The sequence below is a fragment of the Medicago truncatula genome, chromosome 7, assembly GCF_003473485.1.
Source record: "Medicago truncatula cultivar Jemalong A17 chromosome 7, MtrunA17r5.0-ANR, whole genome shotgun sequence".
Taxonomy (NCBI): domain Eukaryota; kingdom Viridiplantae; phylum Streptophyta; class Magnoliopsida; order Fabales; family Fabaceae; genus Medicago; species Medicago truncatula.
The window spans coordinates 14,485,501-14,503,632 of record NC_053048.1 but is presented as its reverse complement, the minus strand read 5'-3'; the positions used below and the strand labels follow the sequence as shown (position 1 = coordinate 14,503,632).

Genomic DNA, 18,132 nt, shown 5'->3' with positions numbered 1-18,132 from the left:
CTTGGACCTGATTGGATGCAAAAATATGAAGATTGAGAGACAAAAATATGTCTCCCACAAGTCAGAAGCTTGGCACGGCTCGTGCTAGCCTTGGCACGGCCCGTGCTAGCCTTGTCACGGCCGTGCCACCCTCCAGAGTCACTTTTGCTGATTTTGCTTAGATATTAAGCTACTCTATTTTTAGCCCAAATGTAATAGCTTAGATTTTAAGTCGATCGAATGCTATAAATAGAGTAGCCATCCATCACAAATATTCATCTTTACTTGGAATTCAATAAGTGACAATTGCTTTTCTAATTAAAGTTCTTTTCTTTTCCTTTATTTTCTTGTCATTACTTTTATGTTTTCTATCTTCTCCCCCATGTCTACGATGAACATGAGTGAGTAGACTTCTCCTTGTCTTGGGATTGTTGGATAAGTCTAAATGACATAATCCTAATCAAACCAAGCTCTAAGCCTTAATCTTATGTAACCCTAATTTCTTATCTGAATTCACCGTCTTAACATGGATCAACCATTATCAAACTGTGGAAACGAAAGTGGAGGGTTTGATAATTGTTTATCCATTATTCCAAATATCAATTCATAAAACGAAAGTGGAGCTTTGATATTCGAACAAGTGAATTCAGACAAGGATTGCAAAGTCAGCGAAATAGGCTTTGCAATCTTTGAGACATATAGTTTCGATCTTCAAGGGAACTAATAACAATCAAGTCAGCGAAATAGGCTTGGTTGTTAGAGGAACCAAAATCTAATAGTAATCAAGTCAGCGAAATAGGCTTGGTTGCTAGAGGAACATAAGAGAAACTGTCTTGAGAAATTAGGTCTAACATAACATTATAAGCTTATAGTTTTGGTTTGAGAAGGACTTGTCATTTAGAGGAAACCAACGATCCCAAGGCTCTTTTTATTATTATTATCTTTCAAACGCTTGAAAACCCCCAACCTACAATTCTCTTCTCTTCTAATCATCTCTAAAGGTTAATTGAATTAAACTACTCCCTGTCGGAACGATACTCTTTTAATACTACTTCGGTAAGACCTTGCACTTGCGGTTTTATCTCATCAAGTTTTTGGCGCCGCTGCCGGGGAGTAAACTAATTTGATTAACTCTTTCTTTGTGATTAGAACTCTTCTCTCTCCCCCTCTTCTTTCTTTCTTTTCCTACACTTGACTTCTTGGGTAGCATAAAAATAATAGATAACATGGCTGAGGAACGCACTCTTAAGGAGTATTCGATCCCTTCTTCGGATGAGCCATGCACTATTATAGTTTACCCAACTGTTGAAGGTAGCAACTTCAATATAAAACCTGCGCTACTAATTCTGGTACAACAAAACCAGTTTTCTTGATCACCCTCTGAAGATCCAAATCTACATATCTCAAACTTTTGGAGACTTAGTGTAACTTGCAAAAACGACCAAGAAGCCGTTAGGCTACATCTCTTTCCTTTTTCTCTAAAAGATAGGGCCAGCAATTGGTTCAATTCTTTAAAGCCCGGTTCCATCACCTCATGGGACCAACTGAGACGAGAATTCCTTTGCCGCTTCCTTCCCCCATCAAAGACCGCCCAACTTAGGGGAAAGCTTTACCAATTTACTCAAAAAAACGGGGAATCTCTTTTCGATGTGTGGGAGCGTTTTAAAGAAATACTTAGACGTTGTCCCCACCACGGTTTGGAGAAAAGGTTAATCATCCACACCTTTTATAACGGTCTAACATCTAACACTAAATTAACTGTTGATGCAGCTGCAGGTGGTGCCCTAATGAACAAGGATTTCACAACAGCTGACGCCTTAATTGAGGACATGGCTCTAAACCTTTTTCAATGGACGGAAGAAAAAGCAATCATCAATCCTTCACCCTCTAAAAAAGAGGCAGGTATGGACGAAACCTCTTCCTTTGACTATCTATCTACCAGGGTGAATGCATTATCTCAAAGACTTGATCGCATGAATACTTGTGTTATCACACCTACCTTCTCACCTCCATGTGAAGCATGTGGCCTATCTAGTCACTCTAGCATCGATTGCAAACCAAGTAGATTTATGCTACTTATAGGCTGCCATGTGTGTTTCTGAACCAATGAGAAAAGGACATCTGTTTGGGGACCTTTCTGCAAAAAAGGAAATTGAAGGACTGGACAGCAAATAAGAAAAAGGACTAAAAAAATGCAATTTTAAAAGTTTTGGACTAAAAATGCAATTAAAATAAAATTGGACTAAAATTGGTAATTTGAAAAAAAACGTAAAGTGAAACCAAAAATAAAATCAACAAAAGGACTAAAATGAACCAATTACAAAAATGAGGTATTTTAAAATACCTCTCTGCCGAAATTTTGATAGGAAAAGACCAAAATGCCCCTAGGGACTAAACTGACTCAAACTGACTCAGATGCAATTTTTTTGAAATGATTTTAAACAGAGACTCAACAATGATTTGTACAGACAAGTTGAAAAGACTCAGAGGCAAACACAGGGACTAAAATGGGTTCCACTGCAGGAAATGACCAGAATACCCTTTTGTATGATTTTTTTGAAATAAAATGCAAGAAAAGTAATGCGATGTTTCAGAGAGTTTTCAAATGACTTACAATGCAAGAAAAGACACTTTGAATAGTTTTATGCCAGAAAATCGAGCTTGAACGTACTTTGAGACAGAGACAATAAAATATGCAGATGAAAAGAGAGTAAAGGTTCAGAGTAAAATAACAGAGAATTGACAAATACCAGTGTTAGAAAAGAAATTTGAACGAGTATTTTTAGGTCCAAAATCAGGGTATAACAGCTGCCCCTATTTAAGTTTCTTTGTCCGGAGGGTCAAGAGACGGAGTCTTTGGCTTGACGGGACGAAGATACTTAAATATTAACATTTGCACTGTGTTTGGACGTAAAAATACGCTTGCACATTTTCAAATATCATGAATGCCATGCAACATTTGGATTATGAATGCAAGACAGACGAGAGTTGGAACTAACAAGAGATGTCGTATCCATTGCGGGATTGGTAGACATTGGCAAGATAACAGATAACAGGATAGGTAGGGAACTAGAAACAAATTGACGGGTACAAGCTGCTCTTGGATTGAGCTGGGCACTTGACCGGGAATAAAGGCAGACAGACAGGTGCGAGTTCTTCTTGGGTTCGAACTGGTCACTCGACTAAAATCGTAGACACATAGACAGGTACGAGCTGTTCTTGGATTTGAACTGGTTACTCGACTGGGGTCATGGAAAAGTAGATAGGTACGAGTTGTTCTACGATTCGAACTGGTCACTCGACCGAAAACAAAGGCAAATAGACAGGTGCGAGCTTGTTCTTAGATGCGAACTGGTTACTCCACCGGAGACAAAAACAAGCAGACAGGTGCAAGCTGCTCTTGGATTTGAACTAGCCACTTGACCGAACAGAAACAAATAGACAGGTACAAGCTGTTCTTGGACTTGAACTAGCCACTTGACCAAACGGAACAAATAGACAGGTACAAGCTGTTCTTGGACTCGAACTAGCCACTTGACCAAACAGAAACAAATTCACTAAGGATCAGTTTTTTTTTTTTGACAAAATATAGATTGAAATTGACTTGATGTCGATTTGATTTGAAAGGTAGAGATTGATCAATATTATTGGCTCACAAGATTTTGATAGAGAACCCGACATGAGTATTGAATTGAGACTGATGTCGACATTGGAAATGCAATATGCATGGATGATATAACAGTTTTATCAAATGTATGGGCACGTAGTATGCATGATTATGCATGTATGAATGCTTGTAATGCATGACTGTTGGCAGTTTGTAGACACAGTTTCGCAGAGACAGACAAGACATTGGAGTATTGGGCACGTAGTGGCTCGTGCTATATTACACATTCCTGGAAATCCTCTTTGGAGATAACGTCGTTTTTTTGTGAATGTTCTTGATGATTTTTCTGTTTTGATCTAACTGAATGGAGAGAGAAAGTTGAGATTCTGTTTTTGGTGATGTGTCAATGACTGTGTGGATCTGTGCAGATTTATGCTATTTATAGGCTGCCATGTGTGTTTCTGAACCAATGAGAAAAGCACATCTGTTTGGGGACCTTTCTGCAAAAAAGGAAATTGAAGGACTGGACAGCAAATAAGAAATAGGACTAAAAAAATGCAATTTTAAAAGTTTTGGACTAAAAATGCAATTAAAATAAAATTGGACTAAAATTGGTAATTTGAAAAAAAACGTAAAGTGAAACCAAAAATAAAATCAACAAAAGGACTAAAATGAACCAATTAGAAAAATGAGGTATTTTAAAATACCTCTCTGCCGAAATTTTGACAGGAAAAGACCAAAATGCCCCTAGGGACTAAACTGACTCAAACTGACTCAGATGCAATTTTTTTGAAATGATTTTAAACAGAGACTCAACAATGATTTGTACAGACAAGTTGAAAAGACTCAGAGGCAAACACAGGGACTAAAATGGGTTCCACTGCAGGAAATGACCAGAATACCCTTTTGTATGATTTTTTTGAAATAAAATGCAAGAAAAGTAATGCGATGTTTCAGAGAGTTTTCAAATGACTTACAATGCAAGAAAAGACACTTTGAATAGTTTTATGCCAGAAAATCGAGCTTGAACGTACTTTGAGACAGAGACAATAAAATATGCAGATGAAAAGAGAGTAAAGGTTCAGAGTAAAATAACAGAGAATTGACAAATACCAGTGTTAGAAAAGAAATTTGAACGAGTATTTTTAGGTTCAAAATCAAGGTATAACACAATACTAGAATGATAACTATTATTGTATGTGAACTCAATCAATGGAAGATGACTATCCCAAGTTCCTCCTTGCTCAAGAACACAAACTCTCAACAAATCCTCTAGCGATTGTATCGTCCTCTCCGACTAACCATATGTCTGCGGATGATACGCCGAACTCAATCTCAGCTTAGAACCCAAATCCTCTTGCAAACTTTTCCAAAATCTAGAAGTAAATCTTGGATCTCTATCTGATACAATGCTCGAAGAACACCATGCAACTTCACAATATCCTTAATATAAATCTCTGCCAACTGGGCAACAGGGAAACTAATATTAATCGGTAGAAAATGAGCCGACTTCGTCAATCTATCAACGATCACCCAAATTACTTCATTCCCTCTAGGAGTATTCGGCAAACTCGTCACAAAATCCATGGATATACTATCCCACTTCCACTCTGGCACATCTAAAGATACCATCATACCAGCAGGTTTCTGATGTTCAATCTTCGACTTCTGACAAACTAAACAGGAATACACAAACTGTGCCACATCGCGTTTCAATCCAGACCACCAGAATATCTTCTTTAGATCATGATACATCTTCGTAGCTCCCGGGTGAATACTCAAGCTACTTCTATGACTCTCTTCAAGAATCATTTTCTTCATCTCTTCATCATCAGGAATACAAATTCGGCCTCGGAATCTCAACACACCATGGTCATCGACCTTAAAGTCACCATCTTCAGTCTGTTTACTAGCAACCAACAAGTCTACACACTTGACATCAACTTTCTGTGCCTCTTTAATACTCTTCAGAAATTCGTTATCAATCTTCAGCATTCCCAGTTTCACACTCTGAGGTGACCACTCACAAACCAAACTCATATCTCTAAACTGTTCAAGTAACTCGAACTCTCTAACCATCACAGCGGACATATGCAATGTCTTCCTACTCAAGGCATCTGCAATAACATTAGCTTTACCTGGATGATAATTCAAACCAAAGTCATAATATTTCAATAATTCGAGCCACCTTCGCTGCCTTATATTCAATTCTTTCTGATCGAAAAAATACTTTAAGCTCTTGTGATCACTAAACACCTCAAATCTCAAACCATACAAGTAATGTCTCCATATCTTCAATACAAAGACCACAGCCGCCAACTCTAAATCATGCGTCGGGTAATTCTTCTCATGAATTCTCAACTTTCTTGAAGCATAAGCTACCACTTTACCATCTTGCATAAGTACACCTCCTAAACCCAACTTGGACGCATCACAATATACCACAAAAGTGAAGGTGAAAAACACAAGAAGGGGGGGGGGTTGAATTGTGTTTTCTTTTTCTCTTAAAAATACTTCTTCTGATAAAACTTCAGAAGCAGTTTGATTGCTTCTGATGAAATGATCAGAGTCAGATTGCAGCGGAAAAGAACAGAGCAGAGAAAAGAAAGACAAAGACACAAGCAGTTATCCTGGTTCCTTCCACAACACGGAAGTAGTCCAGTCCCCCTTGCACTTCCAAGGAGATTTCACTATAATCACAAGATTACAACTGCTCAATACTTTCTAAGTATGAGACTTCACAAAAATGCTCAAGCACACACGCAAGAGTCTTCCAATGCTCAAGCACTAAGCAAGAGACTTCTAATGCTCAAGCACGCAGGCAAGAGACTTCTAATCAAACAAAAATACAGAGAATTGAGTTTGAATTGAACACTTGATATACAATCAGCGGTGTTCACAATACAATGCAGAAAAGACTCTAGACTTTGAATTTCTAAGATGTATCAAATCAGTGCAGAAATTCAGTGTGCTTTGTAGAATCAAATTGACAGAGTTTTGGCGCTTTTGAACTTATGTATTTCTCTATTTTCAATCTTCAAGTCTTCACTCCTTTATATAGAGGCGTGAAAGAGACGTTGAGATAATCAGCACGTCTAAAGAGTCGTTTGAAATCCTTTGATTATCCACCAGTGATCCTTTGCCTGATTTGGGTGTAGTCCTTTGAAGAATCAGCTTCAAATTCATTCCCATCTTGAGTGTACAAATTCTGCAGGCATGGCTGTTGTTTTGTCTTGTAGCGTAGACAGAAAACAGAGTAGTGGAGGTAGTGGTTGTACACTTGTACTTTGTCAACTCTATTAATGAGAGACAAGTGCTCAGTGCTATCCATATATCCGTTGATACCTCCCTTTCAATTCTTCATTCTTCTTTGATAAGACTGAATTGAGAATCAGCTACTTTGAATCTTCAGTTTGATTAAAGGATCAAACGTAGCTTCTGGTGAAGATATTGCTTCTGATAAAAACTTTTGCTTCTGATGACCTTCTGCTTCTGATGACGTCATCTCTTCAGGAGCACTTCAGCTTCAGGAGCAGTTTTCTTCAGATGCTCAGAATTTCTTTTTCTTTCTATTGTTCTTCCAAGACCTATTGAAATAACTTGAGTAGCCTTTGGTCCTGTACACTTGAACAATTATTAGTAATAACCAATTGACAATTTTTTAATACCTTGTTATCATCAAAACTTAATAAGGTTCATTGTGAAACACATTTTGTTCCAACAAAAAGGTTCATCGGACTTCGGCAAAATCAAAACCGGAGCTGTCGTCAGCCGCTTCTTCAATTCACTGAAATTGTTCTCGCATTGAACATCCCACACAAAAGCTTTACCTTTACAAGTCAACTGCGTTAGTGGAAGTCCTAACTTAGAAAATCCTTCAATAAATCTTCTCTAGTAACCAGCTAAACCCAAGAAACTTCTAATCTCTGTAACTGATTTAGGAGTCTCCCATTGCGATACCGCTTCAACTTTAGAGGGATCTACAGCAATACCATCACCAGAAATAACATGGCCAAGAAAACTTACCTCTTGCAACCAGAACTCCCACTTAGATAATTTAGCATAAAGTTTCTTCTCTTTCAACACTTGCAAGACAATCTTCAGATGCTCAGCATGTTCTTCTTCAGTCTTGGAGTAAATTAAAATATCATCGATGAAAACAACCATGAACCGATCCAAAACTTCAGGAATTTCATCTGGAAAAACTTCAGGAAAATCGCATACCACTTGTAGCTTATCAATCACTGCTTGATTCTCAATAGATAAGGAAGCTATCAAAGAAAACATCAAAATACCATCGCATTCCAGTTGCTTCAGCTGCTTGGTAGATAAGAACTCTGCACCACTTTCCTCTTCGACAAAAGAGAAATACACTAACTTGCTAAAACAATTAATAGGAACATGGTTGTACTCTAACCAATTCATACCCAGAATCATATCCGTACCGCTCAAAGGTAGACAAACTAAATCCATCTCAAAATCACGACCAAACATAGACAAAGGACATTTCAAACATACGAGAGAAGTAGTCACCGAACCCTTAGCTGGAGTTTCGACAACCATCTCTCCATTCATATCAGACATATCTAGACCCAAAGTAGAAGCACAATCGAAAGCAATAAAACAATGCGTAGCACCAGTATCAATAATACCAACTAAAGGAGTATTATTAATATAGCAAGTACCTCTGATCAAGCGATCCTCATTCTTTGTCTGTGTACCAGCCAAAGCCAAAACCCTACCAGTAGTCGGCACCTTCTTAGGCTACTTGCACTGAGAACCAATGTGACCCTCTTCTTTGCAATTGAAGCACACAATATATTATGCTTGCAATCAGCTAATGCATGACCCTTCTTACCACACTGGAAACATCTTTTTACCTCTTCCGGACAAGCATTGCTCTTGTGGCCTTTCTCACCACTGTAACGCCTAGTTGTTATTTTATTTATTTCGATTTATTTAGAGTCTTTTAGGTGATTTTAAATAATATTTGTTGATTTTGTGGTGTGTTATATTTTATTATAAGGTTTATTTTAATATTAATTAGAATAATGTGAGAAATAGAATTATTTGGAGTTTTGAGGGTTATACTTTAATTAAAGGAATTAAGTGGAGTTAATTAAGAATAAGGGAGAGTAAGAGAAAACTGTTTCACGTACAATCAGTTTTGGGAGAAAACCAAGAGAAAGCTAGGAGAAGAGCCAAGTGAGGAGAATCAGATTTTCTGTAGAGTTTTGTTCTTCAATCAAAGGTAAGGGTGAGACTAACTCTCAATAATTATAGATTATATAACTTCTGATTTTGATTTAACAAAAGGGTGTTGGTTAAATTGGGATTTTGGGTTTAGGTTTTGATTATAGATTGTTGAATTGAAAGTGTAGAAACCATGAAAATGATGAGAGATTGCATACAGATCAATAGTATAATCATATAGCAATGTTGTAATCAGTTTTGGGGATTGAATTGGGGAAAATTGAGACTTTTGGTGAAAAATTGCAGAATTCACGTAGTCTGGTCTGTCGCGATTCGCCATGGCGGAGAGATATTTCGCCTGGCGGATATTTTTGCCATTTACTCGCCCTTAGTTCGCCTGGCGAAACATCACAGTAGCTACTCGCCTTGAGCTCGCCATTAGTTCGCCTGGCGAAATGTTCAGTGGCAGACTACCCTATTTCGCGTTCTTGCATCTTCTTCACACGTTTCTGTTTTGAATTAGCCTTTGGTGTAAACATGAAAGTTTTAGATAATTTTGTTAGCTTTCCAATGGATTTGGTTTTACTTGAAAATGATTTTTATCTTTTGAGATATGATGGAAATACTCCAAGTCGGTCTTAGTGAATTTTTATGAATTTCAGCACAACTTTGTCCGAATTTGAAATGAAAACTGGTATTGATTGGTACAAAATTGGTCTTATGTGTAAACACGAAAGTTGTATGTATGGATGTTAGCTTTCTAGTGCCATTGGTTTGACCTCAAAAGGATTTATAGAACTTGAGTTATGGTCAAATTACTACACGTAGGTCACAGTGAATAATTGAATATGATTGATGAATTAGTATGATGTTGTTTATGATTAATTGTGTATTTTCTGGAATCGTTGGATTAATTATGATGGATTATTGTTGATTGTGATGTATAATTATATTTAAATAAATTATACATGTTGCTGAATTCTTTTCAAAGGTTGAAGTATTATTAATTGGATTGTCGAGGTGAAGTCATATTTACATATATGCATTGATGAGTAGTGGTTGTCGTTGATGTTGTTGAGTTGTATGTAGATATACACAAGTGGAGTCAGTTGCATAATCATAAAAGCGGGAGTGCCTTGGCCCTGGAATGCCTTGTCGTTCAAAGCGGTGGAACACTTTGTTGTTCAAAGCGGTGAGGACTTATGTCCTGAATGAATGCTTTAACCATTCAATTAGCGGTGAGGACTTTTGTCCTGAATGAATGCTTTAACAATTCAATTAGCGGTGAGGGCTCCGGCCCTGAATATGGTACCACATGCATGCGCATTGTTGAGGAGTCTTAGTGGAGTCGTTGAGTAGTTGCATGAGTCGATGTTGTTGGTTTTAATTACCATTTGTTGTTGATGTTGTTAATGATGATATACTTATATATTGATGAATTATTATTATGACAGGGTGTTAGATTTAATTGATGAATTAGATATCTATTATTGATGAAATTAAGATGATTAATGATGTTGTTAATGACGATTGATGTTGTTAATGATGTGGTATATTTGCAAATGCATTATGTGGAATTATATATGATGTTTAAGTTGTGTTGATTATCATTTGATATTGTTATCTCTTGAGATGTCTATGTGCTAACTGTGATGCTGTCGAATCTTAACTAAGATGTAAATGTTGGTCTAAGTTGTAAACGTTGTTGAGTTGTACGTTGACGAATAAGTCATAAGTATGTTATGCAAATTGCCGATGTTGTAACCATCGTCCGTGTTGTTGTTGAAGTCGTAGTTGTAGCCGTTGTTGGTGAATGATTATGTCAGGTGTTGTGTAAGAGGTAGTGTACTCTTACTTTGTTGTTGTTTTATAAGAGGTGGTGTACTCTTACGTTGTTGAGTTATGAGAGGTGGTGTACTCTCATGTTGTTTATGTTGTCGATTAAGTTGTCGTCGTTGTTGTTGATTAAGTTGTTGTTGTTGTTGTTGGGAGAGTTGTTGTCGTTGTTGTAGAATCTTGTTGTTGTCGTCGTTGTTGGTTAAATTAGTAAGTGTTACTAAAGTTAAAGAAGTAAGAATATTATTATTATGATTTGATGTTGTTTACATTATTATAAGATGAGAATTATGTTGTGTCGACTATGTTATTATGAGAAGATGTTTATGATATGATGAATTATGTTGTTATACAATGAGGTTTATGATATGACGAATTATGTTGTTATGATGTTGTTTATGATATTGATTATAATGTTATGATGACTGTTTATGGTGTTGAATATGAATGTTGTGATGATGATTACATGATGATTAAGCTATGAGTTGTAAAATGTACTTGATGATGGTTATGTTAAGTTGATAAGTTGTCTTTTATTCATGAATTGCTAATGAAATGTTTGATGAATAATTATTATTATGAATTGATGATGTTACGTATAGTTGTTAAGTTGTCTTCTATTCATGAGTTGTTAATGAGATGCTTGGTGGAGAATGTTAATACGAATTAATGATGTTGTTATGTTGTATATGATTATGATTAAAATGTTGATTATGATGTTAAATGATGCTGTTATGATGTTGTTTATGATATCGACTTATGACTGTTGATATGATGAGTACATGATATGGTTTAAAAGTCGTTAAAAGAATTATTATTACTAATTGATGGAGTTTAAGTTGTTAGATGCATTTGATGAATTATATGCTTATTATTATTGTTTGTGAAATCTCACCCCTTCTGCTTGAAAATGTTGCCCTTCGTATGGGTAACTTGCAGGTATTGAAGATTAGTAGGAGTGGTGGCTCAAGTGTCTTAGGGCTCTGATACGTAACGGGATGAGAAATTGTTGCTAAGTTTATCATTCCTTTATGTATCAATTTTGGAACATGTTGTTGAAGCTTTTATTGTCGTTGAATTAATTCCGCTGCAAAGTTTTAATTATTACGTTGTTGAAATTTGAAGGATAATTATTTAATTATTCCATATGTGATTTTTAAGAAAAGATGTGTAACATTCCGTTTAAGGTGTTTTACTCTGATTAATTTATGAAATTTTTATGTTGGGAAAACGGGGTGTTCCAACCACATTTAAAACAGACAATCTCAATAGGAGCATCCTTCTTCCTTGGCCGTCTATCCTCAACCATTCTCTGTTTGCCCTTATCAGCAGGGGCACTATAGGGCTTAGGGCGACTCTGCTGGCCCTTAGTCTTCCGCTCATTCACAACCTTGTAATGAGCCTTGGTATCTTCCTCATAAATTCTACAGCTGTTCACGAACTCGGAGAAAACTCGGATCTGTTGGTATCCAATTGCCCTCTTTATATCAACACGCAATCCATTCTCGAACTTGATGCACTTTGAGAACTCAGCAGTCTCTGCAGCGTAATGCGGATAGAACTATGCCAACTCTACAAACTTGGCAGCATACTCAGTTACGGACATGTTTCCTTGCTTCAGCTCAAGGAACTCAATTTCTTTCTTCCCGCGAACATCTTCCAGAAAGTATCTTCTTAGGAACTCTCTCCTAAACACAGCCCAAGTCACAGCAGCACCATCTTGCTCTAGGGTAGGTAGAAGACTAACCCACCAATCATCAACTTCCTCAGCCAGCTGATGTGTATCAAATCGCACTTTCTGAACCTTAGTGCACTGCATCACTCGGAAAACTCTCTTGATCTCCTTAAGCCACGTCTGGGCTCCATCGGGGTCATATCTTCCCTTGAAAGTAAGAGGATGATTCCTCATAAAGGTCTCAAGCATCCTCGTCTCAGCATTCACACCAGCATTTGCATTAGGCTGTTGCCCCACAGCTTGAGCTACGGCTTGTAGTGCAGCAGCTAACGCCACATCGTTCCTTCCAGCCATTTCTGAGATTCTACACAACAGGTAACAACAACATAAGATAGTAATACAAATATTACTAAGACTCGACACAACTCTTTTAATTGGTCGGACGGACCGACCTGCTCTGATACCAATTGTAACACCCCGTTTTCCCAACATAAAAATTTCTTAACATAAATCAGAGTAAACATCACAAAACGGGATATGACATTTCACATAGTCTAAAAACAGTTAAATAACAATTTAACTTCCAACAAAATATCTCAATCATAAATTATCTTGGCACGTAGGCCCCATCATAATATCTCAAAGAAATTCAGTTAAACATCATAAAACATCATAAATGAACACGTAAAGGAAATGAAGCATGCATATGATAAACCCCATCCTGTTACGTATCAGAGCAACCTAGGACTTAGTGAGGCAAGGCCACTCACTACAGCACAACAGCAACCTACGCTCGATCACCTGCAAGTTACTCATACGAAGAGCAACATTTCCAAGCAGAAGGGGTCAGATTTCACAAAACAATAATATTAATCAATATAATTCAACAATCATAACTAACATCATAAACCTTCAACATAAGCATCTTAAAACATCATAGCATCATAACATCATTCATCATTGACTCGACTATGCGACTATGCAACTTAGACCTCTTATATGCATGTGGTACCAATTCAGGGCATGAGCCCCCAACATTATTTTAATATTAATATACTTTCAGGGCATGAGCCCCCATCGTTATTTTGAGCTAAAGCTCCATCGTGGTGAGTACAAAGCTCTAGGGCATGAGCCCCCAACAAATGTATGCTAATGCATGGACTCAATCTCTTAAAACATCTTAATCATCATCTCATATATATCCAATAATTTGGAGTTCAACCTCATCTTAATCATCTTGTATAGACTCATGCAACATAGTTAAATAACAATAGCAGCACGGACAGATCACAACAACATTATGACATCATATAAAGATATCAAATAGAAGCAAGTATCAACTCAATCATTCATTCATTAACATTTTAAGTAATGCAATTAATCATTAAATCACATTATAATCAGCTTAACATTTCATACAGCTTCACAGATTGCAATTAACATCCTATATAGGTCACATTACTACCTAAGAGTCCATCCCTAATCAATTCATGAGACACAGATCGCAACATCCTAGCTTGCATTCAGTTCTGGAAGTGCTCGCGAGGCGAACGCATCTGCTCGCCATGGCGAGTACAAGCCAGAATCCCAACTAAGGTTGTTCTAAGCTAAACCAGGTTCAATCTCATTCTAAGTTATCATTTAATCTTTAATAAACATCTTAAGACACTCAAAAGCATCTAAGGTTCAACTCAAAAGTCAAAAATACATAATTCAACATGCTCTCTGGTCATGCTCGCTATGGCGAGTAAGGTTGTTCGCTGTGGCGAGCTACGACTTGTAACTCACGAGGCGAAGGGAAATGGCTCGCATGGCGAGCGATGAACTTCATCCCTCGCGAGGCGAGGATCATCGTTCGCGAGGGCGAGCGATGAATATAGGCTCGGGCAGAATGCAGTTTTTCACGAAAATCCAACATCTCACATGGTTTAAAGCCTAATTTCGATTCCAGAATTCATCCTATTCATAATCTAAGGTCAAAGGACGGTTTCTACATCAATCTAACCAATTTTCACCGTTTAATCATCAATTCTAAGGATTTGACCTAACTTTCGACTTCTCCAATTCAATCCTATTTCTTGCTAATTACAACCGGATGGATTACATGATTAATAAAATTGCAGAGTTAGTTTCACCCTTACCTTAATTGAAGAAATCGCAGCCTCTAGGTCTCTCTTGCTCTTCTCTTGACTTTTTCCTCCTTTTTCCAAAAACAGTCGTACATACAAAGTGTTTTTCTAAAACTAGGTTTTCTCTTTTATATCTCCTCCTAAAATCTTATCTTATCTCACTTTCTCCCCCAAAATTCTCTAAAATCTCAAAACAGCCCCTAACTAAATATTTTATTTTATTTTCAAATCTTATTTTATTAAACAACAAAATAAGTCTCATAACCTCATAAAAATCGTCATAACTCAGCCAAAATCATCCAAATCATCTAAATCGTCATAAATCATCATAAATCACACATATATTATATAAATATAATATAACTCGTCTAGACTCAATTAAATAATTAATGAAATAAAAGTGGGCGTTACAACTCTCCCCAACTTATAAGATTTTCGTCCTCGAAAATTTACCTCATGCAAACAACTCTGGATAAGACTCCAGCATCTTACTCTCAAAACTTATAATTTTACCCGTTCACACAAAATGACCAAAATACCCGTAAGTCCAAAATGACTAAAATACCCTTCTAACACAGAAACCCATGAAAATGCACCAAATGATAAATAATCACACACAAACAAATAAAACACATAATAAAAGTAATTAAAATAAATCTAGCTAAAAATCGGGCTGTTACACATAGTCAAGTCGAAGTTACATTGTCGAGTCAAGTTGTTAAGTTGATAAGTTGTTATGTTTTAATGAAGTGTTTAATGAAGAATTATTATTATGATGTGTTTATGATGTTTATGTTGTTAAATATAATTGATGAATTATATGCTTAATATTATTGTTTGTGAAATCTCACCCCTTCTGCTTGGAAATGTTGCTCTTCGTATGGGTAACTTGCAGGTGATCCAGAGTAGTTGCTGTCCTGAGTGGTTTCTCCCTCACGTGTGTCTTAGGTGCTCTGATACGTAACGAGATGAGAATTTTGTTATTGCTTTTCTATTCCTTACGTATTACTTTATGAAGTTTCATGACTATGTTTTTAGATTGGATTTTATGAGATGTTTATGATGTGGCCTTCGTGCCAAAGACGGTTTTAGATGTTGAATAATTCCGCTGCGAAGTATTAATTATTATGTTGTTGAATTTTTAAGGATAAATAGTTATTTATTCCGTTTATGATTTCATGAAAAGAAGTTTGACATTTCGTTTATGTGGAATACTCTGATTATATATGCGAGATTTTTATGTTGGGAAAACGGGGTGTTACAATATTCATCTGGCATGCAGCAAAATCTAACTCATAGAAACCTCTCGATGTTCATATCTATAGATCAAGTTCAGACTCTTTGTATCTATCTATCTATCTATATATTTTTTAAAGCATGTTGAGGATCTTCATCACGCTGTCGCATAGAGAGCAATCTATTTTGCGGCAGCATGACAAAGATTCTCAGCACAATGACAAAAAATTTCATAGTTTCTTTGATGTGTTTACGTATACAATCCGGAAACACTTATTTATAGGGGTTGATGGATGTTGTGGACCACATAAATCCTTGGTGCAATGTGGTTCATACAAAAGAATCCTATGCTGAAGGATTTTGGATTACGTAATCTGAACTACACTTACATCCTATGTGAACTCTGATTACCTAATCCATAATGCATATATTTTGATTATTTTAGCGTTTAAATACACATCTTTGGCGTAAAGCAACACTTAATGAAATTTAGATAATACATATATTATTTAAGACATAACAATACAACTTAGTTCAACAACATATAACAACTTAGTTCAACTACACAAAACACGTAATAAAAAACAACATAAAATACGTAATAAAAAGAAACATAAAACATGTAATAAAAAAACAACATAACACACGTAATAAAATAAAACATAGTAGATCACGGATCATCTAAACTAATTTCATTGTCTAGTGCTTCCAGTAGTGCCCTGATCTCTTCGTAGTTCCTAGGCCGGATCAAACTTTTTCGAATTCGTTCAACAGATCTGGCCCAAGAAGCATCCAACTCGATCGGCCCTCTTGTATTGTACTGAAAAAAATGGAGAACATGGTTCTCACGTCGTCGTCGTTCATGAGCTTCATCAGACTGAACCACAGACTCCTAGATGAGTCGGTTGGCGGACGTCGATACTCAACACCATCCACCCTCTGTGTGTCTCTGCGGTTGAGTTCGAGGTTGATTTCATTCAGCTGACTCTTCAACCCGGAGTGGGTGATATCAGTGCGAATCCTGAACAGATGGGGTGGTTTTTCCCCGTTGTAGTAAACAACAACTAGCTTAGTGTTCAAATTAAATACAGAATTTTCCATGGTTCTTTTTTTCTTTCTCTTGGTTTGTTGTTACTGGTTATGAAAACAGGGACACTTATTTATAGAAGTCCCTGGGCGTCCTAGACCACATAAACTGTCGGTGCAATGTGGACCAAATGAAAAAAAAAATGTTCCGGATTACATAATGCGGAGTGTCCCTCACCCCATAGAAGGTGCGCAACTTCCTTTAGTTTACCCCAATATCGTAAAAATTTGGATTACATAATACATAAACCATTAGAGTTGTCCGGATTATGAAATCCGAACTCCATCAGTTTGTTTTGGCCGGTGGTCTGCACCACAAGAAACACGTTTTCAAACGTTTTCTCGTGGGTTTTTTTTTCTTTTCTAATTTTTTGTTTATATTAATAAAATGAGCTTGTTCTAGGCTCTAAGGAGATTAGAAGTAGTTTTAGATTTTTATGTAATAAGCTTAAAAAGCTTCAACATTATTGTAATTATTATTCATATATTAATAAAATGATTTCTTTTTATCTTTGTGTTCTTTTTAATTATGTTTTTTATGTTTATTTTATGAATTTGAAAACCTAAAATAAAAAAATTATGGAAAAAGAGCATTCCGGATTTTAAAATCTGGAAAATACTAACAATTTGATTCGGAAAACAAAATCCGAACAAGGGTATTTTTGAAAAAGAAATAGGGCACACAAGGGAAAGTAATACTCTTGTTATGTATACCTTCATATTACACAAAGATTTCTATATTCATTCTCCCAAAAAAAAAATTGGTTGTTTTTAATAATGTGAAAAAAATTATTATCGAAGAAATTTTTGGTATTTTTTGGGCCTTTTCTTCCTTGTGCCTCACTAATATTAAAATATTATCACTAATATTAAATTGTTTTTAAAAGGTGATATTAAAAAAATTATTATCGAAGAAATTTTTGGTATTTTTTGTCCTTTTCTTCCTTGGGTGATATTTATTACCCAAGAATTGAGATAATTTTCATAACAAAACAAATTATTATATTTTAGTTGAAAATGGACATACTAAAAAAATTAATCTTAATATTGTTTTTAAAAGGTTTCCAAAAAAGAAATTATATCAATATAGTAATGTTAATTTCTTAAATTGATTGAAAGGATTGCATAATTGTTGTTCTTTTTTATCAAAGATGTTATGGGGTGCCAAAGTAGCTGAAATATCAAATGTCAAAATCAATGTGCGTCTCATTAATTTCAATGAGGTAAGTTCTTATCAATCGTCAAAATCAATGTGTCTCATTGTTAGGAAATGAATATGTGTTTTTGTAATCCTAAGTACTATGCTTGAGTTCGTATATTTTTTAGGTTGAACATATATCTTACCCACCAATGACTCTTTAGTCGCCTACATCCTCGTGGTGTAGACTTGT

At 36.1% G+C, this 18,132-nt stretch overlaps 1 non-coding gene across 1 annotated transcript; it reads right to left on the bottom strand.

Moving 5' to 3' along the window:
- Positions 1-1,571: 1,571 nt before the first annotated feature.
- LOC120577255 (small nucleolar RNA R71) lies at positions 1,572-1,678 on the bottom strand. The gene has a single exon (XR_005643329.1). It is a non-coding gene; the product is annotated as a small nucleolar RNA R71 (small nucleolar RNA).
- Positions 1,679-18,132: the final 16,454 nt, after the last annotated feature.